Raw genomic sequence first — 27533 nt, 5'->3', positions numbered from 1 at the left:
AAGAAGAAATTATCGATATTATCAAGAGAAAGAGGTAGTTTGTTGGAGAGCCTATGCATGCTATGATGCAGGGAGATGAAGAGCCTAGTTTAGAGGGTATTTGAGTGGTTCATGAAGATTATGTAGGTGTTGTAATTGAATTGGCTGAGACTAAAAATGTCCTTGTTGATTATGAAAAGCCAGTTGGTATGGCTGAAAAAGCTGTAGTTTACAGCCATCACTTGGTACAATCACAGATACAATACACACAGTCACTGGTTCTCCAACAGTCATAGATATTGTGCCCCTGGGAAAGGGGTAGTTCTAGATATAATTCAAGACTCCTCAACAATCTGAGGTAGCACTTGCTACTAGCGCACTTGACCTAGAAAGATTGGTGAATTTCTTTGAAAGGTCAATCCAGGGCAAGGACCATTGAGCAAACAACATCATGGCATGCATTTAACAATTAACAATAGTGCATTAATGCCTAATTTTGCTCTTCATTAATGCCTCATTTTGCTCTTCATTACAACCCTACAAAGGCTTTATTTGTATTTTTTGGTTTTTATTTTACATAGTAGGACAAACGCATCAAAATCTCCTAGAAAATGACATATTGCGGGCATTCATTCACATCCACCCTCATTCCTATTACCACTTTCATTCAGACTTTTCAAATCAGTTCATTTCCCTTCACTCTCCTCTCCATCAGCTACAAACTACCAAGAGGGGACACACTCAGCCTGGCAACCTCATCGTTGCACATTGCAACCCATTTTGCAGCATCATTACAGCTGCATTCCAGTTTTCAAGGGTCGAACAATGCATATGACCACTTGGGGGTCAAACTCCCCTTGACACTCCTTGTGCCACCTCACCATTATGGGCCACAAAGATCATTCTGCATCAGTTCTCAGATTTTTATGCTCAAGGCAATAAGATGCACACGATGTGTGCTAAGCCCTTGGAAGAAAAAGGAGGTTCTAAGACCCCACGGCGTGATAAGCCCTCCTAGAGACCACTCTATGCACTACAGAGGTTTTCCCCACCCATTTTCAGGTCCAATGGATACCACAGCCCACAGTTCTGCACTCCACTCCCCCAAGTAACAATGGCTCTTGGGTACCATCCCTTCGTCATTTCACTCCATTGAGAGAAAATGGATGGTCAACTCCTTCTGCTCCATAGTCCACTCCACTTAGAGAGAGGCTATTGCCCCCCTATGGCTCCACAGGAGCTACTAATTTCCTCGCATCCCTTGTATTACTCCATAGATACCGACTCCAATGAGAGCATCGAGGAGATTCTATGTGATAACCCTACCTTCACTCCCTCTTCTATTCAAGTTTGAGAGGCCACCTCTAGGATCTGCCTCGCTTTTGCTCCATTGGAGCACCAAATACTTTCTTTGGCACCACTAGCAACATTTCCTTCATCATCCAACACTCCAAAGGCCATGATCCATGAGTTTCTAGATTCCCTCTCTCTCAAAGGGGGATTTTGAGGGGGCTCATCTCTCTTCTCCTTCAAAGGGCGTTCCCATTCCTTCACTTTCAGAGAGGGTCCCTACTCATCGTGCAGTTCTTCACACATCTTGTCGACAACCCTTTACCTTCTTGGGATGTTTGACATCTCCATGCCATCTCACCCATTGATATCCACGATCTACAAGTTCTTCCAAGTTCATCACCATGGATGTTTCAGCCATGACTTGGTGGCTAGCCCTTTATATTCCTTCCAACATGGATTCAAAAAGCTTGTGGTTTCTCTCCCAAGATTGAGTTTCGGGTATTATCAGCTCATCCTATCTACTCTTCTTCACCACATGTCTCCTTTGAGGTGGAATACTTGGATTACAAGGTGGATATTCTCTCTCTCTCACACCTCTTATGGCATCTATTTAGGCTTGAGAGGGGGTGTTGAGAAATATCAGTCATTAAGTTCATTTCAGTACCTTAATTCCTATGTCGGTTTCCATTTACAGCTCTAAAAAGGTTAGATACTTTAATCTTGCTAGTAACATTTGATAAGTTACTAATCAAATGTGCAAGGTTGTTAAGCACATGTGCTACACATGGCAGTTATTTTATGATAACACGCTAGGGACCCCACGAATGCAATGGGTGTCAAAGGCAAAAGTTGTGATAAGTTATGTCAATTAGGTTTTGATTGTCAATCGGTATCAATTTTGACCCTAGGGCAATTGTTTGGACATTTAGTATCAGTAGTGATACTAGGGACTCGCATTAATTAATTAATTAATTTAACAGAGGTTGGGGACCACTCCAAGTTGCAAATGGCATAGCTAATTTAATTATGGATGGGCACATTTAATTTTGAACAAGGTCAAAATGATTGAAATTAATTTTTAGAATTAATTAATTCAAGAAAATTAATTAAATGATTGGATAATGCTAAAAATGGGTTTACAAGGCTGCCACTTGGCATGAATACCCGTGCAAACTGAGAAAAACGTTTTTGGCACTAGTGGAAGGACATTCAATGTGTTTGCAGCCTGAGAGAGAGAGAGAGAGAGGAGTTACTGGGTCATTTTCTACAAAGGAAACAGTCATTGGAGGCAAGAACAGAAGACAAGAGCCATCTAGGACCAGGCGACAGTAGATTGGTGTCTTCCAGGAGCTGGTGACAGCATTTCAAGGTCTCTAAGCAGTAGGCAACTGCACATTTTGTTGATTGGAGCAGGTAGCAAGCAAATTACAGGGTTTTCGTGCGAGGAAACTCTAAATTTTCTCTCTCTATCAGCATTCTCTCACTCTCTCCAATCCATTCTCAAAGGATCTCAACATTTCCCAACCATTTGGAGTAGATCTCAACCTGATTTAGTGGACAATAGGGGGGAGTTCTAAAGTAAACCCTAAATTTCTACAAAAATTAGGTTCAGCAGCCACCTCAGCACCTGTGCCATTAGTCAAAAGCATTGTACACTAAAATCAGCACCCGAAATTCGTGGAATTGCCAAGGATTCCAGATACCAACCCATCCATTGTGAATTTGGGATAGCATTTGATTAGTTGGTGTCTCATTAGAGCAAGTCCTCCATGAAATTCAAGGGGCAATTGGCCCAAAGTACTTGTTGTTTGTTTATATAATGAGGGGCTTTTGGATCAACATAGGAGATTGTGGAATCTCAACTTGTACTCAATCTATTAGCTAATAAAGTTAAAGAAATACCAAAAGGGGAACCAATTTTGGGGCCAATAAGGTGTCTACTATCCAAGAATATTAAGGTAACTGTGCATTTCAGTTTATGCTCTTTCATTGATTGTTTTAATTAAGTGCTTGATCAAAAATTATCACCCTATCCAAGACAGAAGGTTGGTTTCAAGTTAGTGTTTGGGCACCACCTGAGAGAATTGGGGCACCACCAAAGAGAGTTCAATGGCTCATTTACCTATAAATAAGGCATGCGCATTCATGCATTCACCACTCCACTCTTAAGTCTTACTCCCTTGTTCATTCCTCATCATTCCTTCATTACAGTTTCAGCCTCGGCCCTCTTCATTCTAGAGGTCTTCTTCACGTCACCATCAAACACTCCAAATTGCTGCATTTTCACCCTGGCAGACTGTTCTTCATCATCCCTATTGCTGCATTTGCTGGTTTCACTTCCCCTAGACTAGTACAATAGATTATCTTCATGATTAATGTGTGTTTTCAACTCTTGCCGCCACCCCAACACCTAGCCGATGGTTCCCAGCCATCAGCCACCATCAAACACTCCAAATTGCTGCATTTTCAGCCTGGCACACTGTTCTTCATCATCCCTATTGCTGCATTTGCTGGTTTCACTTCTCCCTAGACTAGTACAATAGATTATCTTCATGATTAATGTGTGTTTTCAACTCCTGCCGCCACCCCAACACCTAGCCGATGGTTCCCAGCCCTCAGCCACTTCATGAAGGCTTTGTTCGCAGCAAACTCAGGCCATTTACAGTAGGTAACGCACTTTATCAATCCTACATCAAATACCTGCATTTTTGTGTTTTCTTCACTCTTGAGGACTATGTTTCACTCCCTATACTACTGCCCTTCATGTTTCGGCGTGTACTTTGATTTCTACTGGAAAAAGGATTGTGTTTCGCTCCCTTCACTGTGCAAACTCCCTATGGGTATTGCCTCTTGATCAGCCAAGACAATGCAACCATCTTCGCACTTTTGCTCCATTGTATCGGTTTGATTCATTCAACATGATTCAATGATTCATCGTTCATCTTCTTCTTCTTTTGAGTTTTCACCTCTCAGTGTTTGCCATACGCTTTGTGTTTCTCCCTACAAACAATACGCTCTCTCTGATATGGTATGAGTGCATATCATCCTATCACTTTTCTTTCCACACCCTCTCCGTGTGGCTATTATGCGTCGAGTCACTATCTAAAAGAAATCGGTAAGTTGTCACTAACATCCCCTCTCTGTATGGTACCTATCTGTAATAATGATGTGTGGAGTCTCTAAATCTCGACTACGAACTGGCCCAAGCGATGCTAGTCTAGGAACTCCATGACTTGTCTTACGGAGGTGTCTCCTCCAAATAGCCTATAGCTCGAACTGTGTTATAAGCTCTACATCTGCAAACGTAGTGCTCCTCACTCTCCACCTTCTCTTGGCATAGTCTGCAAATCCACTCAGCTCAAGGGATATGGGCTGCCCTTCCAATCTTAATCTCAAGCTGATGAGAGGATACTGGAAAAAATCTCCTTCCTTGAAGAGAGTGGCAATGACATGATTTAAAAGTAATTACAATAAGCATAAAATTCATATAAACTAAACATGCAAATGTTACCACTTTAATCTTGGACAATGAACAACTTGTTTGACCCAAAACTAACGCCCCTTGCAATATTTCTTTAACTTTTATCGCAAATGGATGGAATACAACTCAGATCCTTTGACCTCCTCCACTAATCTAACTGCCACTTGCTATCAAAACTCACCAATAAACCTCCAAACCAATTGGCCCCTTGGTTTGCTCAAGTATTGGCCTTCACCCTACTCCTTGAAAAAAAAATTCAGCCCCAAATCTAATATTAGTTAGGTGGCCTCTTGAATCTCCCTGAATTCCTTGATTTTCATTGCTCGAATACAAGTTCTAAGCGCTAAATTTTGATAGGGCATCCCAAGGTGGCTGTCAAACCCTCATTTTTACTATAAATTAGGGTTTATAGGAGAGATTTTTTAAATATCTCCACCTTCGATGACTCAAATGGTTGGATTTTGTTAAGATAACTTGAGAGATGGCTAAGGGATGAGAAAGAATGTTGTATATAAAGAAATTTCGGAGTTTCATCACAAGAATTGCTGAAAATTTGTTGTTGCCCTGCTCAAAAGGCCATCACCTACAGCTTAGGACTACTAGAAAGATTGTTGATCCCTTCTATATGCTACCATCTGCACCAAAAGAACCTTGGGCTCCTGTCCCCTACTCCTTGAGGACTCCAAATTGCTGTCACCTATTGTAGAAATGGTCCATGGTGACTGCAAATCACATCAACACCATGTCTTTGCTCTCTAATAGCCACCTCCTCTCTCACGATGGCTAGAATAAACCTCCACCAATCCCAAAAAACGTTTTTTTCTCTTGTAAGGGTAAATTTGGCTAAGTAGCAGCCTTCTAATCCAATTTTCTTGCATTATCCAACATATTAAATTAATTTTCAAAAGCTGAATTCTAAAAATTAATTTAATAATTATTCTAATTAAATTGGCTATGTCAATTTGTCTTCCAAGTATCCCTAAGCAATTATTAACCCTTAGATTGGTATTAATTAATTAAGACTTACTCTCTAATGACACCACTAACATTAGTGGCCAATAAATTATCTAGGCCCAAATCTGACACTGGGTACATCTAGTATCTATCAAACATTACTTATTATAACTTTTTTCTTTGGCACTAATTGATATCTGGAGGTCCTATCCCACACTATGAGACAATTAACTTGCACCTCACATGTGCAAGCCACATTAGTACATTTGATTAACTTTTAATCAAATGCTAAGCAAAGCAATAAAATTTCACGTCCTTGCGACAAACTACCTCTTTGAAATCCTTGCAATCATTCTTGATTACACATGTGCCAAAGCATCCATTCCCACTACTGGAAATACATGTTGGCATCATAGTCAACCAACATGTGCACCTATTGCATGACCGGACTCATGCCCTCTGCATGTCTAAAATTCCAGTCACTTAAACCAGTTACGATCCACATAAGTGAATCATAACCACTTTCGAAACCATAAGGGATGCATCCACATGTCAAAACCCAACTGACCATGAAGGCATTGTGATGCATAAACTAAGCATAACCAATGCCTCATCACAATGATATACTCATGATACTCATGTAAGGCATACATCATTGCAAACCAAATGTAACTTATCCAATTGTACTTCTTGTATCAATTGCTTTAAACGTACACTGCATACCATCCATGTATCCTATACATGCCTTGTAAATATACATCACATTCAAATGTGCACAAGAGGGACAGAAAGCTCAAGTATAAGAAGAAAATTTTGCTTAGTAATTACTCAAGGTACAATTGGTACACTCTCTATATATTTAAGAGTGACCTCCAAGCTATTTGTATAGCCGCACTACGAGCTAGGGTTAGGGTTTCCCTTGCCCTTCAATTTATTCACACCTTATCTTCCCTCATGCACCCTTGCTTACTCAAGGTTCCCATGCTATACTTCTAATATCCCCCCTCAATGCCACGGTAGCATTGGATTACATAGCATGTAAATGGTTCCCCCCCTCCATGAATCTGTGGAATGCCCTTATAAAATAGGCTACAAGAACGTTTATGGAAAGATGATACAACAGATATTGAAAAGTTGATCATGTGCTATGGAGGCATAGTTTGCCTCCAATTCTTTGGGTACTTCAAGGGAGATTGGACATTTACTAGACATATGCCATGTTTGTTTACATTTGTTGCACTTCATCATATTGGGATATTTTTTCCAACAATTGCTTACAATATGTCCTTTTTTATTGCAAAATTAACATTAAGTAGTCATAGTATGGACTAGGAGTTGGTTTGTTGAGGTAGATGTTGAGCTGGTGCTGATGCTGCCTTCCTTTTGGTTTCTTTTCTTCTCATCCAAACAAGACTGGATGACACCTTCAAGTGTAAGATTTGGTACATTTGTTAGGGTAGTGACAAGAGTTGAAAAGACTTTCCTGGTGACTTTCAAGAGTATTTCAATGGTATCTTCTTCAGTAACCAAAGCTTGAACTGAAGCTAATTAAGCCATCAAACCCTTCATGCAGAAAATGAATTTTCCCAAGACTTCTCCTTGCTTGTATTTTAAGCTGAAGAACTCTATTTTGAGGAAGATTTTGGAACTCTTTCCTCTTGCACCATACAGTTTCTCGATCTCATCCCACTTCTCTTTTGCAATTGCAAGCTAGTCAATGTGGTGAACTAAGGATTCATCCAAATGTAACATTATTATGGCTTGGGCTCTTTCATCATCTTCTACATCCATAGGGTTGGATGGATCAATGGCTTTGGTCCCTTTGATGAAGGGCTAGTAACCCCTCTCCATCATTTTATATTTTATTAAAACATGCCATGGGTGGAAGTCTCCCCCATCAATCTTGCGAATTTGAGACTTTACATCAACATAGGCCATGATAAGAAGGTATGACCGATTGCACAAGGCAATGGCAGTGTCTAATCCTTTACAAGGCGGGGAATACAAGTGGAGGCGATTAAAATGATGTTTTCATCCAAGTGAATAGTAGGATGAAAATATCTGATGTGTACTCATACAAATAAGATTAGATAAAGAGAAGGAAATGTTCTGTGTGTTTATATCAGACACATAGCCTTATAGTGATCAAGAGTGAGACAATGATAGCTAAGCATATAGTGGTAGTCGTAGTAGTCATACAAGAGTAGCAGTTGTGGTGGTAGTGGTAGTCATCGTCGTAGTAGTAGTTATAGTGGTGGTAGTAGTAGTGGTGATGGTAGTCGTAGTCGTAGTCGTAGTCGTCGTAGTGGTAGTGGTAGTGGTAGTGGTAGTGGTAGTGGTAGTGGTAGTGAAACCAGTCTTCCTTTTTGAAATGGGGTGGTTTAACCTGATTAAGCACTTAATTACAGCAATAAATAAATGCACATAAAATGAAATACACACTTTACCATAACATTCTTGGACAGTAGACTCCATGTTGGCCCCAAAAACTGGCGCCCCTTGCGGTACTTCTTTAGCTTTCATTCAATTGGAAGGAATACAACTCAAGATTCTTCAATCTCCTCCTGCTAACCAATTGCTCTTGCTGTCATAAATGACCAGCAAGCCTTTTGGGTCATTTGCCCCTTGATTCACCCACGACTTCTTCTCCAATTCGACCCTTGGCTGGCCAAATGCTGCCCCAAATTAATTTGGGATGGGCTAGCTCCTGAAATCCCTTGATAATATTCAATTATTAGCTGCTGATTTCAGTCCCTTGAGCCTTCAATCTCTGGCACGGATCCCAAGGTGGCTGCTAAACCCTAATTTCTGCTGTAAATTAGAGTTTACTGCAGAAATTACAGATCAGCCCACCAAAAATGGCTGAAATCTCCTCCAAATGGCTGAGAATGGCTGAGCATAGGCTGAAGGAGATGAGAGAATGCTGTAAAGAGAGAAAATTCTGAGATTTGTCGTGAAGAACGGATCAAAATCAGCTGCTACCCTACTGTACCAGCCCCAAACGGATGCACCAACAACAATAGGAGCATCAGAGATTGTGAACTTCAGGAGAAAGTGCATCAGCAGCAATTGCCAGCTTCCTAAGGTCAAGAATATGCAATCTCCATCACCAAAATGGTCTCCAATGGCTAGGAAATGGCCCCAAAATCTGGCAGCAACAATCCAACACCTCTTCCCAACAACTCCAAAATGAAAAAACGAGATTTCCCTCTCCCTTCAGCCCTATTTAACATTTCCCCCACTTGCATGGGAAAGTTTTGCCAAGTGGCAGCTTTCTTAATCCATTTTCAGCAATTTCCAGCCATTTAATTAATTTTCAGAATTACTTAATTCTGAAAACTAATTCCGCCCTTAATCCATGCTCAGAAATTGACCTTGCCCATCCAAAAATTAATTGGCTAGGCCATTTGCAACCCAAAGTGGTCCCATGCATTAATTGACCCTTGGACAAGCATTAATCCATTAATTAATGCCTAGTCCCTAGTGTCACCACTTAATGGCCAATTAATGGTGCTAGGGGCAAACTGACACCAAAATTCACCTAGAATCTAACAAGCGTAACTTGTTACAACTTTTGCCTTTGACACCCATCTTTTTCACATGGTCCTTCGGCCTTCAACTGTGAAAAAGTAGTTTGCACCTCACATGTGCAACACATGTGCATCTTTTAATTGCACATTTGATTAATCCTTTAATCAAATGTCAATTATACATCAGTAAAGCATCAAATTTTCATGTCCTCATGAGAGGTAGTGATAGTGATAGTGGTAGTAGTAGTAGTCGTAGTCATAGTCATAGTCGTAGTCATAGTCGTAGTGGTAGTCATCGTAGTAGTGGTAGTCATAGTCGTAGTGGTAGTGGTAGTAGTGCTAGTCGTGGTAGTCAAGTGGTAGTCATAGTAGTAGTGGTAGTAGTAGTGGAGATAGTGGTATCGGTAGTGGTGCTGGTGCTGGTGCTGGTGGTGGTAATAGCAATAGTAGCAGTAGCAATAGCAGCAACACTCGAGTAGTATTAGTAGTAGTAGCAACAACAGCAGTAGTAGTAGCGTTAGAAGTGGGACTACAACTGCCACTACTACTACGACTACCACCACTACCACTACCACCACCACCACCACCATACCACCACCACCATCCTCCTCCTCCTCCTCCTCCCACTACTACTATGACTACTACAACAACTACTACTACTACTACCATTCCCACCACCACCATCACCACCCCCCTTCTCCTCCTCCTCCTCCTCCTCCTCGTCAAGGTAGTCATCTACTATTACTACTACTACTACTACTATTGCTACAGCTACCATCCCCCGCAAGGCAATCGTCACAGTAGTAGTAGTACCACTACTACTACTATCACCACTGCGACTACCACCACTACTGCTATTGCTGCTGCCCATCCCCCGCAAGGTGCTGAAATAGTGTTTTCCCATTCCCGTTTCGTTCCAAAATGGCCATTACATTTCGGGGGCCCCGACACACCATTCAACGGTACTATGTTGGTATCACGACCTCCTATGCAGAGGGACTATATCATGTGGTACATCATATAGTCCCCCTGCATAGGAGTGCCATGTCTCTGGATCATTGATGCGTGTGGGTCGATGTGGCTCTTGCAGCCTACGCCATGCTATGGCTACATCTCTTCTCATGAATAAATAGTATAGATCCCAATATTGTGCCTCCTCATATGCCCGTCGTTTATGGGAAGTCAAGGTCCTCACTTAAATGCGGGCCCCTCTCTATGTGATAGATCCTAGTCCTCCCGAGATCCAAAGATATCTATATAGCTCCCTGTATTCATCATCATATCATCTATTCTAGGGCAAGGTCCTAGACCTTGGGAGTTTGTTAGTGTGTAGAGTGTGGAAAGCTATGGAGAGTGGCTAAGTGTAAGATGGAGGTAAGCTAGGAGGCAATATGCTCAAACTATATAAGCCCGTCCTAGACGTATATACTATATATGTTAGCTAGCTCATGCACAAAATAAAAAGTGGTGGGCTGGGTAAGGACGGAGGCTAGTACTTGTGGGCATGGAGAGGCTAGTAGTAGTGGTAGTAGTGGTAGTAGTGATAGTGGTAGCAGTAGTAGTTGTCGTAGTCGTAGTAGTAGTAGTAGTCGTAGTAGTAGTGGTAGTAGTGGTAGTAGTGATAGTGGTGGTAGTGATAGTAGTGTAGTCACAGTAGTAGTAGTCGTAGTACTAGTGGTAGTAGTCATAGTAGTCGTAGTGGTAGTAGTGTAGACTGTAGTAGTGGTAGTAGTAGTCGTAGTAGTCGTAGTAGTGTAATCCTCCTCATCCTCCCACTCCCACCACCACCCCCTCCTCCTCCTCCTCCTCAAGGTAGTCATCTACTATTACTACTACTACTACTACTACTACTACTACTGTTGCTACTGCTACCATCCCCCGCAAGGCAGTCGTTGGAGCAATAGTAATACCACTACTACTACTATCATCACTACGACTACCACCACTACTGCTGCTGTTGCTGCCCGTCCCCCGCAAGGTGCTGAAATGGTGTTTTTCCATTCCTGTTTCGTTCCAAAATGGCCATTCCATTTCAAGGGGCCCAAAACACCATTCCACAGTACTATGTTGGTATCACCACCTCCTATGCAAAGGGACTATATCATGTGGTACATCATATAGTCCCCCTGCATAGGAGTGCCATGTCTCTGGATCATTGATGCGTGTGGGCCGATGTGGCTCTTGCAGCCTACGCCATGCTATGGCTACATCTCTTCTCATGAATAAATAGTATAGATCCCAATATTGTGCCTCCTCATATACCCGCCATTTATGGCAAGTCAAGGTCCTCACTTAAATGCGGGCCCCTCTCTCTGTGATAGATCCTAGTCCTCTCGAGATCCAAAGGTATCTATATAGCTCCCTGTACTCATCATCATATCATCTATTCTAGGGCAAGGTCCTAGACCTTGGGAGTTTGTTAGTGTGTAGAGTGTGGAAAGCTATGGAGAGTGGCTAAGTGTAAGATGGAGGTAAGCTAGGAGGCAATATGCTCGAACTATATAAGCCCGTCCTAGACGTATATACTATATATGTTAGCTAGCTCATGCACAAAATAAAAAGTGGTGGGCTGGGTGAGGACGGAAGCTAGCACCTGTGGGCATGGGGAGGCAGATATAGTGAGGAATAAATAGATACGATCCACTCCAATATGGCAAGGGGGAATGGTAAAGGATCTAATTAGTACCATCGTCTCAATGGAATCTAGTACATAATCCATCGTGCTAGAGCCAGTGGGCTAGAACCAAGTTAGTGCTCTAGATCCAAGCCACTTTCTCATCCCATTGTAGATAAGGAGATGGTGTTGCAACACTAGCTCTAGTAGATACTGGCCATAATGAATACTATCCCCCCTGTATCAGCTAATACCTTGATAACCCTGCCAATCACTAGGCAGCTCAAGGTAAGTGATGGTGCGTCAAAGGAGTACTAGAAGGGGGATATCCTATCCATGTTAAAGCCATGTAACTCAAACCAAGTTGGCATCTGTGCATACCAACTCAAAGTGTCACGCTCCCTAGCAAGCTATATCAAGAAGACTCGCGTGCCACCCGTACATATCTATATTTGGGTAGATCACACAAGCTATGTACATATGTGACTAATTGGCTGAGGACCTCTACTATAACTATTGTGGTCACTAGCTTAGCTTTGATGATCTCATGTGGTACCAAGGCCTTATATCTTATCATCCTAGAAATCATGGATACAAGTGACCTTGCCATCGACCTCCATTCATTATATTTGATCATTGGGACCCCATACTTGTACTCCATAGAGTAATGTGGATGTGACCAATGTATCAAAGAGCCACATCTTGATGCAGGGTTCCTAAAATTGCACCTATGAACACATCCTCTCCAAGCCACTTAATGGTGCATATCCTCCTGCCAATCTAGCATCTATTGCCTCCCTCATAGAAAAAGTGGGACCTATAAATAGCACCCCGAAATATGTATATGAATCCACATACTCTAATTCCTCCTATCCATAAGCAAGTTTAGGTTATCATCTCTTGACCCACTATGGTGTAGTGTTAAACATCATCGCCTTAAACTTGAGAGAGAGAGAGAGAGAGAGAGAGAGAGAGAGAAGGTTGTGAGAAAGAAAAAAAGAACGAAAAAAATATATATTAACGTCTACAAAAGGCCAATGTGGCCTACGAGAAAAAAACCAATACATCTATATTCAATGTCATCTCATTACAATAAAGCTGAAGTGAAGTAACATGAAATAAATGTATCCTAATATGAGGCTGAGATCTACTAAAATCAAAATGAATCTAAAAAAAAACACACACACACACACACAGAGTCTTGGGGGAGAGAAATAAGAAAGAAATAAGAAAAAAAAAAGAAAGGAGAAAGAAAAAAAGAAAGTTGTAGGCTTGAAGGAGAGTGCCCAAAAAGTGTCTAGGATATGTACCATAATGAATCATACGGATTATATCGTACGATTCAATCTGTACTATGTATGGAGATAACCGGTGTTTGCCATTAAGCAATAGGCAACAGCCATTCTCAGTTGGCAACAGCAATTCTTGGGCTCCTTGGCAGTAGATGACAGCATTGGGGTAGTCTCTGATCAAGGCAGTAACAGAATTCATCAATTTTGGGTGATGAAATTCTGAATTGTATCTCTCTTCAGCACTCCCTCACATATGCACCACAGCCTTTTGTAAAATATCTTGACAAATCTCAGCCATTTACAGCAGAAATCAGCCAAAGAAGGTGGACAGCAGAGCATTTACTGCTGTAAACCCTTATTTACAGCAATAATTAGGTTTACCAGCCACCTTGAGTCCTGTGCCAGAGAATTAGCAGGCTTAGTACTGAAATCAGCAGCTGAAAATCACAGATTGCAAGAGACTTCAAAAGCCAATCATCCATATGACCAACCAAGGATCAATTGAAGGTCAATCCTCGGGTGGGTCAAGCGGCAAACCAATAAGAAGGTTTGTTGGTCACTTGTGACAGCAAGAGGCATTGGATAGTGAAGGAGATTGAAGCAATCTCAATGTACTTCATCCAATTGCAATAGAAGATGAAGAAATACCGCAAGGGGCACCAGTTTTGGGGCCAACTAGGTGTCCATTGTCCAAGATTAAGTGGTTATATTTGCATTTCAATTTTTGTGAATTTTATAGCTTTCTATAATTAATATTAAATTAGGTCATCACCACCCTTGCCAAGAAGGAAGGCTGATTTCATGGTTCTATTGCTCGGATACATCAAATCCCTTGACTAGGTGGGCCGAAGGCACTTGTGTGCAAGCCACAGAAGTTGCATTGCTGCTGAAATTGTGATCATCTGAGTGCATCACAACAAGCATGTCTTCATACATTGAGATGGAATCAGGCAATGATGATGCCTCTCAGTATGAAAATGCACATAGTAAAGGGGGAAATGCAATGCGTTGGGCTTAGACAAGGCACACAACTTGGGCAGCAAGCTGAAAATGTGGATATTGAGTAAGAAGGGGGAGGCAACTAGATGTTGATGAACAGCAAGGAGATGAAGAATATGATGACCAGTCCAAGGCTTGGTTGAGGACGGTAGCACATATCTTTGCCTAGTTAACCAAGGATCCTTAGTTCAAGAAATTTTTGAATTCCCCAAAGGAGGACAACAAGGATGAGAAGAAGATGTCATCCTCTAAGACTTTAGGACATCAAGAAGCTCCCAAAGGGCAGCCACCATAGCCTCAAGATGCACCTAAAGTTGGTGATGAGCAAAAGCAATTAGTGCCAATGAGGCAAGCCATGCAAATGCAATGCTGTCGCACCAATCCAATGGATTTTGGACAACAAGGAATGTGTGCAAATATGGGGCACCCAAGGTACTTTGGTGGTGGTACAATATTCCATTCTATCACTGGTCAAGGACCGCATATGGGGATATATGACACAAATCCTTATGGCATACAGCAGCCAATGCATGGAATGCAAGGCCCAATGTATTTGAGTATGCCAGTGGTATGCAAAACCCCATGTATGGTAGCATTGGCATGATGCTTGGGGTACAAAGTGGCATGTATGGTAATACATCGGTACCCCCTAGTATGTATGGGGCTCAAGGAATGAATGTTGGTCATGAAAATACTTCATATGATGCTGGTTATAATGCAAATACAGCAGATGCACCCTTCTTGCAACCACTAGTTTATGATAACTTGGCCCCAAAAGGGCCAACAAAGAACTATGATGAGGCTAAAAACAAGGGAAAATCTGAAAGTAAGAGTGAGAAGAGGCAAAAATAGCAAGGAAAGGCTTGGAAATCACCTACACAACATAAAGAATTAATGGTTGTAAATGAATGCTTTGTATGTGACAAAGGATTGTCCCACTAGGCAGCAAGCTGCAAAAGCTAAAAAGAAGGGGTCTCCCAACAGAAAAAAGGCCAAAAGATCCACTGCTTTGGTGCTCACGCTATAGTCAGGATCAGTCCAAGGATGATGCTACTGAGCTTTGTAGAGCATAAGAGAAAATTAGGAATCAGCATGCATTGATTTTTTCCTTGATAATGAAGCATGAGCCAATTTTACTCCAACGATATGGCAACCCATTTAGGCATCAAAGAGGATGAGATGGGATCCATTGAAGAAGTCAATACGGCATGCATGGGCCATGTAGAGCCAATCACACCTTTGATTGGGAAGCTTCGCTGACATATACAAAAGTTATATGGACAGCAAAGAGTTATTCAATGCATCACTTGAGAGTCGTGATATATTACTTGGTATGCCTTGGTGCCATCGTGTGCATGCAGTGATTGACTCCCATATCAAAATCATTACTATTCAACATAAGAACAAGGCCTATACCTTGAGTGTAAATTGAAAGGAGAATCATTCCTTGTTGTATCGGCTTTTGCCATTTCAAAAGTAATGAAAAATCATCTTAACATGGTTGGTTTTCCTTAAGGGTAAAGATGATAATGAAAATGCTAGGAATGTGTTTAACTTGGTAAGGATCACATTTCGTTTCTCAAAATGTATTCTGATTCCTTTTCCAATTCTCTTCTAGGATTAGTTACCACCTAAAAAGCCAGAAGATCATGGTATAGATATGATCCCCAAAAGTAGCCCTTCTTGAGCTAAAAATTCATTACAATCCCAAAACAGCAAATTACCAAAAGTTTCATTAAACGAGGAGCAATTCTAGAGAGTTTTTGTGTCCCACATGAAAAACCCTAATTTGGGAGTATCCTTCCACATCTATAAATAGGCAAGATGCCCACCATTCGGCCCTATCCTTGTCTAGCTGGTTTCGGCCACATCAGCCCTCTTCCACTAGCTATCCAGCCCCCAACAACTGTTGCTATGTGGTCTACAACTGCCGCCCAACCTCCCACTACTAGCAGTGATCAACTTCCATCCTCTACATCAAGTCATTTTTATATTTTCAACACTCTTCTTCATCAGCCTCTGCTCCAATTAGTGGTTACTCCACTCAGGATCCGTCTCTGGTGGACAATACACATCGACACCTCCCTCAGCCCCCACGAGAGCCACCAACTGTTGGACAGCTCTACCCTTGAGCATCTTGTACATTCTTTCCTTCATTTAGAACATTCATTCATTCACATGAGAGTTCTTACTTTTTTTTTTGTGTTTGTATTTTGCGTTTTGCGTTTTGTGTTTTACGTTTTGTGCTTAGGGTTTAAGTTTTGCACGTCATTGTTTGAGTCTTTGTGTTTCAATCGTGGTCGTACTTTCTATGTTCCTCTATGCAAACCCTAGCATATCTACACATGGTATCAGAGCTAGTGATCTTGTAAAGAGTATCCTGTGAATATTGTGGAAGCTTGGTTTTGTGCGAGGTACATCAACGACACATAACTCATTCATAATGTCTCAAACACCTCCTTCTCGAGATCCCATGATGTCTTATCAAGCTTCTCCATCATTGGAGGCCCTGAGGAGGCATTATGGACTCAACAAGGAAGATGACGCTTCGCTTTCACCTTCTTTCTCTTCTTATGTTCTAGATTTCAATCTCAAGATATAAGAGGATGAAGAGTACTTGCGCATCGCGTATAGTTGAGTTTACACCCCCTTCTACCAGCTTTGCTACTCCATCTAGACTGGTTGGTGAGGCAAGCCACAACTCCAATCATGGAGGACATATGACATTTGGGTTACTACCCCCAAACCCTTACATCCCCATTCATTGACCTTCCAATCACAAGGATTTCCATCACCTACTTATGGTGCATCGTCACACACTCCATGGGTCACTCCCACATGAGGATTTCCATCCTTTGCCTCACATGTCCCTATCCCTCTCTATGGGCCTACCATCCCCATACCCAATCAGTCCATATCCACCTTCGAATCCATTGTACACACTTTTCTCATGCATGCTGGGCACTTTGGGATTAGTTCTCAAGCATAGTCGTGCCGCTATACGAACACAGTGTGAAAAACTGAAACCAACCTTCGTTCCACGAATGGGTAGTCAATCCCTGATTACAACTTAATTACAGCAGCAAACAATAAATGCAAATCTGAATATACAAATTTACCTACTGATCTTGGACAATGCACGCCCGATTGGCCCCAAATTTCGCGCCCCATCCCCTTCGCAATCCAAACTCCCCTTGCTATCCAAAGTGACTAGCAAGTCTTCAATCTGTTTTGCCCCTTGATTCAGGCAATTAATTGGTCTTCACCCACGTCATAGACGATGGAAATGCCCCAAATTCAATGGCTGGCTAGTCCTCCACCTGCATTAAGCTGAAATTCACCTTCAATCTTGAAAAATCCAAGTCTTGGAGCTTTGAATTTCTGGCATGCTTCCCGAGGCTGCAGCTAAACCCTGATTTCTGCTGTAAATTAGGATCTACAGCAAAAGAAATATGCAATTTCTCAACCTCCAAGGATCTAAATGTTGAGATCTTTGTAGCAAGGCTGTGAAATAGCTGGGAGATGAGAGAGAAAGCTGTAGAGAGAGAAAATACAGAGTTTTGTCGCGAAAAATGACTAAAAATCAGTCAAATGCAGCTACGGCCCTGCCACAACAGCATTAAATGCCGTCGCCTACATCTAAGACATCCAAATCAGCTGTCATCTTGTAGCTCCATGCAATCGCCCAACTATGGAGGATCCGAAACTGCAATCGCCTCCTCAAAACTCACTCATGATTGGCTGCAATGGCTGAAAATAAGCTGGTCGTGACTGCTCACAGCTCTCCCACCTTTGCTACAGCAAGAATGATCTCGTATTTCCTTTTCTTCAACCTTTTACCAACCTGTATGGGCAAGTTTGCCAAGTGGCAGCCTTCCCAAACGGTTTTCCCAACATTATCCATCATTAAATATTAATTTTCCAATTTTAATTATTGAAAAGTAATCTAATAATTATTTCGGTGCCCATAAAAATAATCTGACTAGCCAATAATTAAATTGGCTAGATATCTTCCACTCCCGAGTCTCTCTGCCATCTTTGATCATTAGATCGGCGTTAGGTACTATTAAACACTACATCTCTAGTGTCACCAACTATGAATGACCTAGGCCAACAATTGACACTAGATACCACCAAGTACCTATGCAACATAACTTATAGCAACTTTTGCCTTTGACATCCTGTGATATTCTGGAGTCCCAGTCTCGTAAATTTACGCTAACCCTAGTTGCAGCTTCTTAATCATGTGATTAAAAATTCATCCACATGTTAAGTGAGGTTTCAAAAATACATGTCCTCATGACAAAAACCCTCAAGTGCATCATCATCCGGCTTTCTTATTAATTTAGAGAGTCAATGTCCTATTAGTCATTAGTGTCAGTGTCCATAGTATGGATGGTTCAAAATGACTATATTTTTGGACAATTATAGCCTATTCTAAATATTTTGGACATTATATCTTGTAAATATCCTCAAAATGTATAGAAAACTTCTAGAATAGGGTATCATACATAAAGCAAGTTACTTTTTAGTCAATTTTGGAGATCTCATGGAAAAAAAATAGCTCCCGAATTCGCACATATGATCGCAATTTTTTGGCAACAAATAGCACTCTGGACGGTGAGGAGGGAGGAGCGATCCGAGAGAATTCTGAGTATGTATGCTAGGGTTTTATCCCCCCTTTCGAAGCCAACGAAACCATTAGATTTGCCGTCTAAGCAGCAAAGTAGAAACTAGTGTTTGGTGCAAGTTTTTTGTAATAACAAGGTGAAACAGGATAGTTGTGCTAAGAAATGCACTTAGCCACTTAAACAGCCCCAAAACATGCTTATTTTAGCCAAAACCCTAAAACGGGGAGCAGATCGAGAAAGTTAAGTGGGAGAGGATCTAGAATCCTAATTTTCTATAAATTGGCAGCCAGCCCTCCACTCTTTCACAATCTCGTTTTTGCAGGTTTCAAGTGTTATCAGCTTACAGACCACACCCCGGTCACGAAGGACATCTCAGCCCTTGCTGTCCATCACTGTTCCCTACAGTCTGGCGCCAGTTTCCAGCCCTCCACACACTGATTGCTGCTGTTTCTGCCTTGCGACTAACTGTTGTTCATCAGCACTGCTGTCGTACAGCCTGCCATGCCAGCAAACTGCTGCGTTTGTAGGCTCCAACTGCCGCCCTGACAGTTTTCTCTCTCCTATCTACAGTCGTTGTAGTTTTTCTCTCTCCTGCAAGCTCAAGTTTTTAGTCTTTCTCTCTCCTGCAAGCTGTCCTGCCTACATTTTTAGTCTTTCTCTCTCCTGCAGGCTCCGTTTTTAGTCTTTCTCTCCCTCACTGCTATCTGCATCAGATCCAGCTTCTCACTGTTGCGTTTACTAGTGTTCGACATCCGGAGGTTGCCTTGCTACGATTCAAGATTCGTTCGGAGTACAACACACTCTCCAGCTCGTTACCCTTGCCCTGATCCTAGAGATACAAGAGTTCAACGTTCTATATTCATTCACTGCATAGTGTGTTTGCTGCATGAGCATCGTATTATTAGTAGTCATATCATTTCATTTATTCACTGTGTTCATTGTCTCTTAGTTACTCTAACCCTAACCCTAACTGTGTTTTTTTTATCAGTCTATGCTTTGTCGTACGGTTTTTGTTTATGTTTTTGTGTTAGGGTATTTTTCTTTACAGAAGACTCGTTGTAAGCAGGTTTTCTTAATCAAGGATTAGTTTTGGGATACTTTAAGCCTTTGAACTCTTGCATGTATGTTGTTTCATCTCTTGTTGGCCTCTACTCTATGTAATCTCTATCATCATCTCTGCTCTTATACAAGAATCTGCCTAATCTCTTACTACTGTTAATCCTCACTTAAGAATCTCTCCATCGATCTATCTTTTACAACTCTTATTGATTCCCACAACCAGAGACCCGGTGTCTTCCCGACACACGTGCAAATTATCTGGACACTGTACTCCACTCCCCCGCTCTACCCACTTAGTTACAGCATTTCCCCCTTGCATCTAAGCATTGGAGTCATCTCATTGACTGTTATGCGGTACAAGATCGCACTCAGCATATCAATCTCAACTTCAAGCTTCAGGAGTTTTCAATTAAAGAAGGGGATGATCTGAAAGCCAAGTTGTCCGAATATCGGCAATTACTCATTGAGTTTGCCACTACTAGCTCCCCAAAGTCAGATGGCAATCAAATTACATTCTTTTTGAACAAGCTTTCTAAAAAATACTTCCATTTCATTTAGCATATTAACTCATTACCCTAATTGTGGACCTCTATGAGTTCGAGTGTCAGTTCTTGCGCTACGCAAGGATACACAATCAAGTCCACAAGAAGTCCTCCACATACTTTTATTCAACAAGGAGTCTAGTTGCCTCTTCTTCATAAGGGAAAACAAGTGGTGGTAAGAACTCACAAGATTCAAAGGCACTAACCTAACTCCTCCTACTCAAACCGTAGATTTCTCTATCTGAAAAGAGGCAAAGTTAATCTTCAAATGGGAAATCAAAATTGGGCCTACCTCAATCTTGTCGATAATGGCCCTAATTGTCAAAATGACAATAATAGCAATCTCCATCCTGCAAATCCCAACCTTCATGCTCAATCGTGCAATGCTTTAAATGTAACCAATTAGGCCACTTCAAGGCTTAGTGTCCTGTTTGCACAAATAATGCTAACCCTCCTCACAAATTTACTAGCAAGGGGTAACTTTAACAATTGAGGGCGAGCACGGGGAGCAAGACGAGGAACAGATGGCCATGCTTGTTTCAAAACAAGAGTGACACCCCTTCCTCCGATAAAAGTAAAAAACCAAAACCCATTTGGCAACAACTCCCTAAGAAAAATAAGATTTGCACACATTGTCAAAGATCAAGCCATGTCGACAAGGAGTGTCATACCAAGACCCAAGGCCTTTCCCCTAAGAAACCCCAGCAAACCACTACAAGTGTCTCAACTCCTACTAGACATTCCAGTGGGATACGCCTCGTGCTATTGCTCCATCTGCCCCAACGGCTAGTAGACATGTGGCAAACGGACAGCCTCAGTAACCTATATCTTTCAATACCCCGAAAGAATTATTGATTGGTCTGCTAGCTCCCCACCCATTGCACTCTTTGTATCCATTCTTAGGTCATTCTCTGCACCTCCAACTAGGACCACTTCTCCACCTTCTCAAGCATTTCATTAGCTAAGCCCTGTTGATGAACATACCCAATTGTAGCCATATCCTTAGTTTTTCCTTCTTTAGTCTTTTGTCACATTCACTCATACATATAAACTCATTGCAAGTCTTTCATTTAGCTTTACTTTCTATTTTGTCTTGCGTTGAAGAATCTCACTACTCACGTTTGTTTTGCAGATTCGATTTTGATCTCTTTTCCAGGATTTTATATTTCAATGTAGGGCTAACATGCAAGTTTGCATCGGTCCTTCTTGACCTAGAGACATGGAGTGTATGCATTGCTTTCATGGATTCATCAATCTAGGAGATTTACTCTTCTACCAACATGGAGGCTCCCCCTCCCGACACGGATCGTGCAACATCTCTCTTGATGCTATCATGGTAGTGACTTCTACCATACTCTTCCAGTTGGAATACTTTATCCTCATCTTCATTTATCATAATGGTTCTCAACGCCACAAGAAGATCAACATCAAGCTCTTCCTCTTTCCGCATTGACATTCAGGGTTGAGAGGGGGTCCCTACCCTTCTTGGTATTCTATAAGATTCGGCACTTGTCTTCGACATCGGCCTTCCCCCTCCCACTTGCCACCTTCCCATTGTACCTTCTCCTTTGCATTGCATGATTTCATCATCTTTGTAAAGGGCGCTTGGATAAGTCAACAATTTTTCCACAAGGGAAATTGTCCAAGTGGCAACTACTGCATGCACATTTTCATCATGTAGCATACTACCATGCATCTCATTATGCAAAGCATCCTGAGCGAATTCTGAGTTGTGTCCACCAATGATTCTTCACCACCTTACCACCACCTCACCTTACTTCATGACCCTTTCCCTCATCGTCAACACCTTCGAGTGGTTGGGTTAGCTTGTTTGTTCTTTGATGTGTTGGATCTAACCATCCCCTTTCATTGTCCCCAAGGTCACACTTACTTGAAAGGCCACACACCATATCTATTCTCCAAAAGAAGAAAGAAAAGGTTCAATGTGGTTCCATCTACCTTTGCAGGACTTAGTACCCTATCCTCTCTAGGATGACTACTTGGGCTCTCCTCGTAAGATAACCATCACCTTTGTATAGCCTTGGTATGCCATTGGGCAACATACACGCACTCTATGTCCAATGCCTTGGCTGTTTTGGGGTGAAAATGGGCTTGAGACCTTCTTCCAGTCCCTTTTTGATTCCAGTTTTGGGCCTAAGAGGTGGTGTTGAACCTAAAAGTTCATTACCCACTAATTAGCTCTTTAAAACAGCCTAAAACAGCAAATTACCAAAAGTTTCATTTAACAAGGAGCAATTCTAGAGAGTTTCTATGTCCCACATGCAAAATCTTGATTTGGGAGAATTTTTCCATGTGTACAAATAGACATGTTGCCCACCATTCAGCCCCATCCTTGTCTTACAAATTTTAGTCTCATCAACCCTCTTCCACTAGCTGTCCAGTCCCCCAGCAACTATTGCTACATGGTCTACAATTGTCACCCAACCTCTAAATGCTATTGGTGATCAGATTCCATCCTCTATATCAAGTTGTTTTTGTGTTTTCAACACTTTTCTTCATCAGCCTTTGCTCCAATTAGTGGTTACTACACTTGGGATCTGTCTCCAATGGATGATACACATCAACCCCTCCTTCAACCGACTCTCACGAGAGCCACAGGTTGTTGAGCAGCTCTGCCCTTGAGCATCTTGTACATTTTTTCCTTCATTTATAACATTCCTTCATTCACTTCAGAGTTCTCTCTCTTCTCTGTTTGTATTTGTGCACTATGCATTTCAAGTTTCATGTTTCGCATTTGAGTTTTGCACATAACTATCTAAATCTTTGTGTTTCAGTCATGGTCATATTTTCTGTATTACCTTTGTGCAAACCCCAGTATATTTTCACAACTCTCCTAATAAACCACCATACAAGGTGAGTGCAATCCAACATGAGGAGAATATGAGCCAAGTTAATGAGCTGTTGAGAAAGGGTTTGATTCAGCCCAGCTCCCCTCAATTTGCTCCCTAGTGCTTTTGGTGCAAAAAAATGATGATTCGTAGTTTATGTGCATTGATTATCATGCTTTGAATAGAATCATGAGATAAAGAATCAATTTTCAATTCATAGGATCAATGAAGCCATGAATAGATTTCACGGATCAGCCATTTTCAGCCATATTGATTTGAAAAGTGGATATCATCAAATTCGAATAAGGCCACAAATATATCAAAGACAGCACTCAAGACATCTTTTGGTATAACGAGCGGGATGCATAGGAACTAGGGGTCAAACTCCCAATCACACTGACCGGAGTATATAAGGTGTAAGAGTCCCAGTCTAGGGCAAATAGTTTTTATCAAGAACATACTCTTCACCTTCACCTCCAACTTCCATGGCTTCCTCCTTTCTCCCCTCTTTTCTATCTTTCTCTCTCCTCTTCTAGTCTTTCTTTCTCTTCTTTTCCTCTTTCTCTCCTTGCAGCTCCTTCTCCTCTCTCCTCTTAGCTTCATTCATTACAAGTGACATCAAAGCATCAAGCTTTGGTCATTTTCTTCTTTCCTCTTTCTCCCCTTTCAAATCCCAAACCCTAGTTACTCAAGTTACAAGTATAGGTACAGCAAGGACCACAATTAGTCTCAGCTTTTTGGAGCAAGCAAGAGCTATGACTGGAGACTCAAACATATCTAGAGGTAAAATGGCTAGTCTAGCAGGTCGTCACTTCTTTTTATGCAAATTTAAGGGATTCCAGGCCAAGTTTAGAGACTTACGAGTTAGAAGAGGGCAAAAATATCAGTTACTTTTTACCTCAGCCCTCTCTCTCTTCTCCTTCAAACTGTCATGGCTGCCAACCCCAAAACTCTCCAAGAACTTGCTCCAGCCTACCTGTCATGAGGACATGTATTTTTGAAACTTCACTTAATATGTGGATTAATTTTTAATCACATGATTAACTAAATATTGCACATGTGAGGTGCAACTGGGATTTAAAGTAACTTTACGAGCCTAGGACCCAAAGAAATCACGGCATGTCAAAGACAAAACTTGCTATAAGTTATGCCGCACACGAACTTGGTGGTATCTGGTGTCAATTGTTGGCCTAGGTCATTCATTTAGCCATAAGTGTCAATTGGTGACACTAGAGAAGTGGCGTTTAATGGTACCTAATGCCAATCTAATGGTCAAAGATAGTGCAGAGACGCTTAGGAATGGAAGTTGCCTAGCCAATTTAATTATTGGCGAGTCAAATTACTTTTCTGGGCACCGAAATAATTATTATATTAATTTTCAGTATTTAAAGACTGAAAATTAATATTTAATTATGGATAATGCTGAAAAAACCATTTGGGAAGATTGCCACTTGTCAAAAATGCCCATGCAAGACTGAAAAACGTCTTTAGAGGCTGGAGAGAGGCATTTTTAGTGTATTCAATTTACAACAGAGAAAGAGGAGATGCTACTAGTCCAATTTGCAAACATTGGAAAACCTTTTGAGGCAACCAGGGGCAAGAGAAGACCAATCAACAAGTGAACTAATCTACAGGCTATTGAGATAGGGCAACAGTAGTAAAAGATTGATTTTCTTCAATTATTTGTATCTACAAGCTCTTGTGGCACGGCAACAACTGCATTTAATTGATTTTCAGTCATTCTAAGTGACAAAACTCTGAATTTTCTCTCTCTACAGCTTTCTCTCTCATCCCGACAATAGAACCATGTAACTAGCCTTCCTTCCGTGGATGGGCGATAAATCCTTGATTACAACTTAATTACAGCATAAAACAATTAATGCAAATTTACCTACCGATCTTGGACAATGTACACCCGATTGGCCCCAAAATTAGCGCTCCTTTCAATATTTCTTTAGCTTTATTGAAGAAGAAGTTGATTTGCAATGGGATTGTCCCAATCCCCTTCGCAATCGAAACTCCCCTTACTATCCAAAATGACCAGCAAGTCTTCAATCTATTTTGCCCCTTGATTCGGGTACTTAATTGGCCTTCACCCACTTCATAAATGATGGAAATGCCCCAAAGTCAATGGTTGCCTAGTCCTCCACCTGAATTTAGCTGAAATTTACCTTCAGCCCTATTGAATCCAAGTCTTGGAGCTTCCAATTTCTACGACGCTTCCTGATGTTGCTGTTAAACCCTAATTTCTGCTGTAAATTAGGGTTTACAGCAGGGAAATTTGCCATTCTCAGCCTCCAAGGGTGTCCAAATGTTGAGATCTTCGAAGCAAGGTTGTGAAATGGTTGGCTAGTCCTCCAACTAAATTTAGCTGAAATCCACCTTAAGCCATGTTGAATCCAAAGTCTTGTAGCTTCCAATTTTTGGTACATTTCACGAGGTTGCTGCTAAACCCTAATTTAACCATAATTTCTACTATAAATTAGGGTTTACATCAAAGAAATTTGCAATTTCTCAACCTCCAAGGGTCCAAATGTTGAGATCTTTAGAGCAAGGCTATGAAATGGCCTGGGAGATGAGAGAGAAAGCTATAGAGAGAAAAGAGTTTTGTTGCGAAGAATGACTGAAAATCAGTCAAATGCAGTTGTTGCCCTGGTACAACAACTTGTAGATGCAAAGAACTAAAGAAAATCAATCATTTATTGCTATTGCCCTGTCTCAATAGCTTGTAGATGCTATCACCTGCTGTTGTTTGGTCTTCTCCTGTCCCTCGCTGCCTCAAAAGGTCCTCCAATGGCTGCAAATCAGACCAGCAACATCTCGTCTCTCTCTCTTGCATATTGAATATACTAAAAATGCCTCTCTCTAGCCTCTAAAGACGTTTTTTCATCTTGCATGGGAATTTTTGACAGGTGGCAACCTTTCCAAATGATTTTTTCAGCATTATCCATAATTAAATATTAATTTTCAATCTTTAAATACTGAAAATTAATCTAATAATTATTTCAATTCTCGGAAAGATAATTTAACTCGCCTTGGCTACGAAACTTCCATTTCTAAGTGTCTCTACGCCATCTTTGACCATCAGATTGGCGTTAGGCACCATTAAATGCCACTTCTCCAGTGTCACCAACTAACACTTATGGCCAAATGAATGACCCAGGTCAACAACTGGCACCAGATACCACCAAGTACATGTGCAACATAACTTAAAGCAACTTTTGCCTTTGACATCCTGTGATTTCTTCGAGTCCCAGGCTTATAAACTTACTTTAATCCCAATTGCATCTCACATGTGTAAAATTTACTTAATCATGTGATTAAAAATTAATTCACATGTTAAGTGAGGTTTCAAAAATACATGGCCTCATGACAAACCTTTCTCTTAAAATCCTTGCAATCATCCTCCAATGCATTGCCAAATGCATCAAAAGCAAAATACTACACTAGAATTTCCATAAGGCATCATAGTCAACACAGCATTGTGCATTGTTGTTCAACCATTCCATATTCCCAACATATGCTGAAAATTACCATCCAACATAACATAGCATACGCCTCACAAAGAATCTCAAAAACATTGCCAGATTATCATGTGGCATGTCCATTTCTCATGAGCTCAACTCATCTGGCAAAAACAAACCATAGTATAGCGAAAACCAAGCATAAACCATGGCTAAAACATCAATGGCATCGTAACATATGTTGTTGTTCATGGAACTAGATGTAAACCATTGAAAAGTGAGCATCATTTGATCATCAATTGATCGCCTACTGATTTGAGAACTAATCACAAACTGCTGCAAATGTGACCCCAAACTGATCACAAACTCATTGCAAAAACTGACCAACAATCAGTGCAAAAATTGATGCAAAACTAATCCAAAAAGTGGCCATAAACGGTTCTCAAGCTGATCAAAAACTAAGTTGAAACTTATCAGAGTTTTTGTCTCAAAGTTGAGGTAAAATTCATGCCAAATTCATCCTAAGCTAATGCAAAAGTATAGTTCCAATCCCCGAGTGAAATACACTAAGTAGTGACCTCATGTGGCAAACATACTATCAATGCAGTACCTTGGATGCATGTTGACTACATCCGAGATCCACTATATACGAGAGTTGTCGATAACTAGAGGAGCGGAGATGCTAGCTCCCTCACAAGCATCAAGTAATATTCTGGATCTCTGCTCTACTAAACCTGATTTAGCCTAAAACTAAACTTGTCTCTAATTGAAAGGCATCTGGGTAAAGCTGCAACAACTAAGGATGGTCTGCTAAGCCATCCTTTTCCATCCATTTGGCATCCATGG

The 27533-nt window shown here is 41.2% G+C and overlaps 1 protein-coding gene across 3 annotated transcripts in view; it reads right to left on the bottom strand.

The window, feature by feature from the left end:
* Window positions 1-27533, bottom strand: part of LOC148032366 (CDK5RAP3 protein homolog) — a 170839-nt gene that overhangs the window by 117171 nt on the left and 26135 nt on the right. The gene's annotated exons all lie outside the window — the stretch shown is intronic.

This window comes from Lygodium microphyllum, chromosome 8, assembly GCF_053477565.2.
Source record: "Lygodium microphyllum isolate KBCC chromosome 8, Lygodium_microphyllum_v1.1.10, whole genome shotgun sequence".
Lineage (NCBI taxonomy): Eukaryota > Viridiplantae > Streptophyta > Polypodiopsida > Schizaeales > Lygodiaceae > Lygodium > Lygodium microphyllum.
This window is presented reverse-complemented; position numbering and strand designations above follow the sequence as displayed.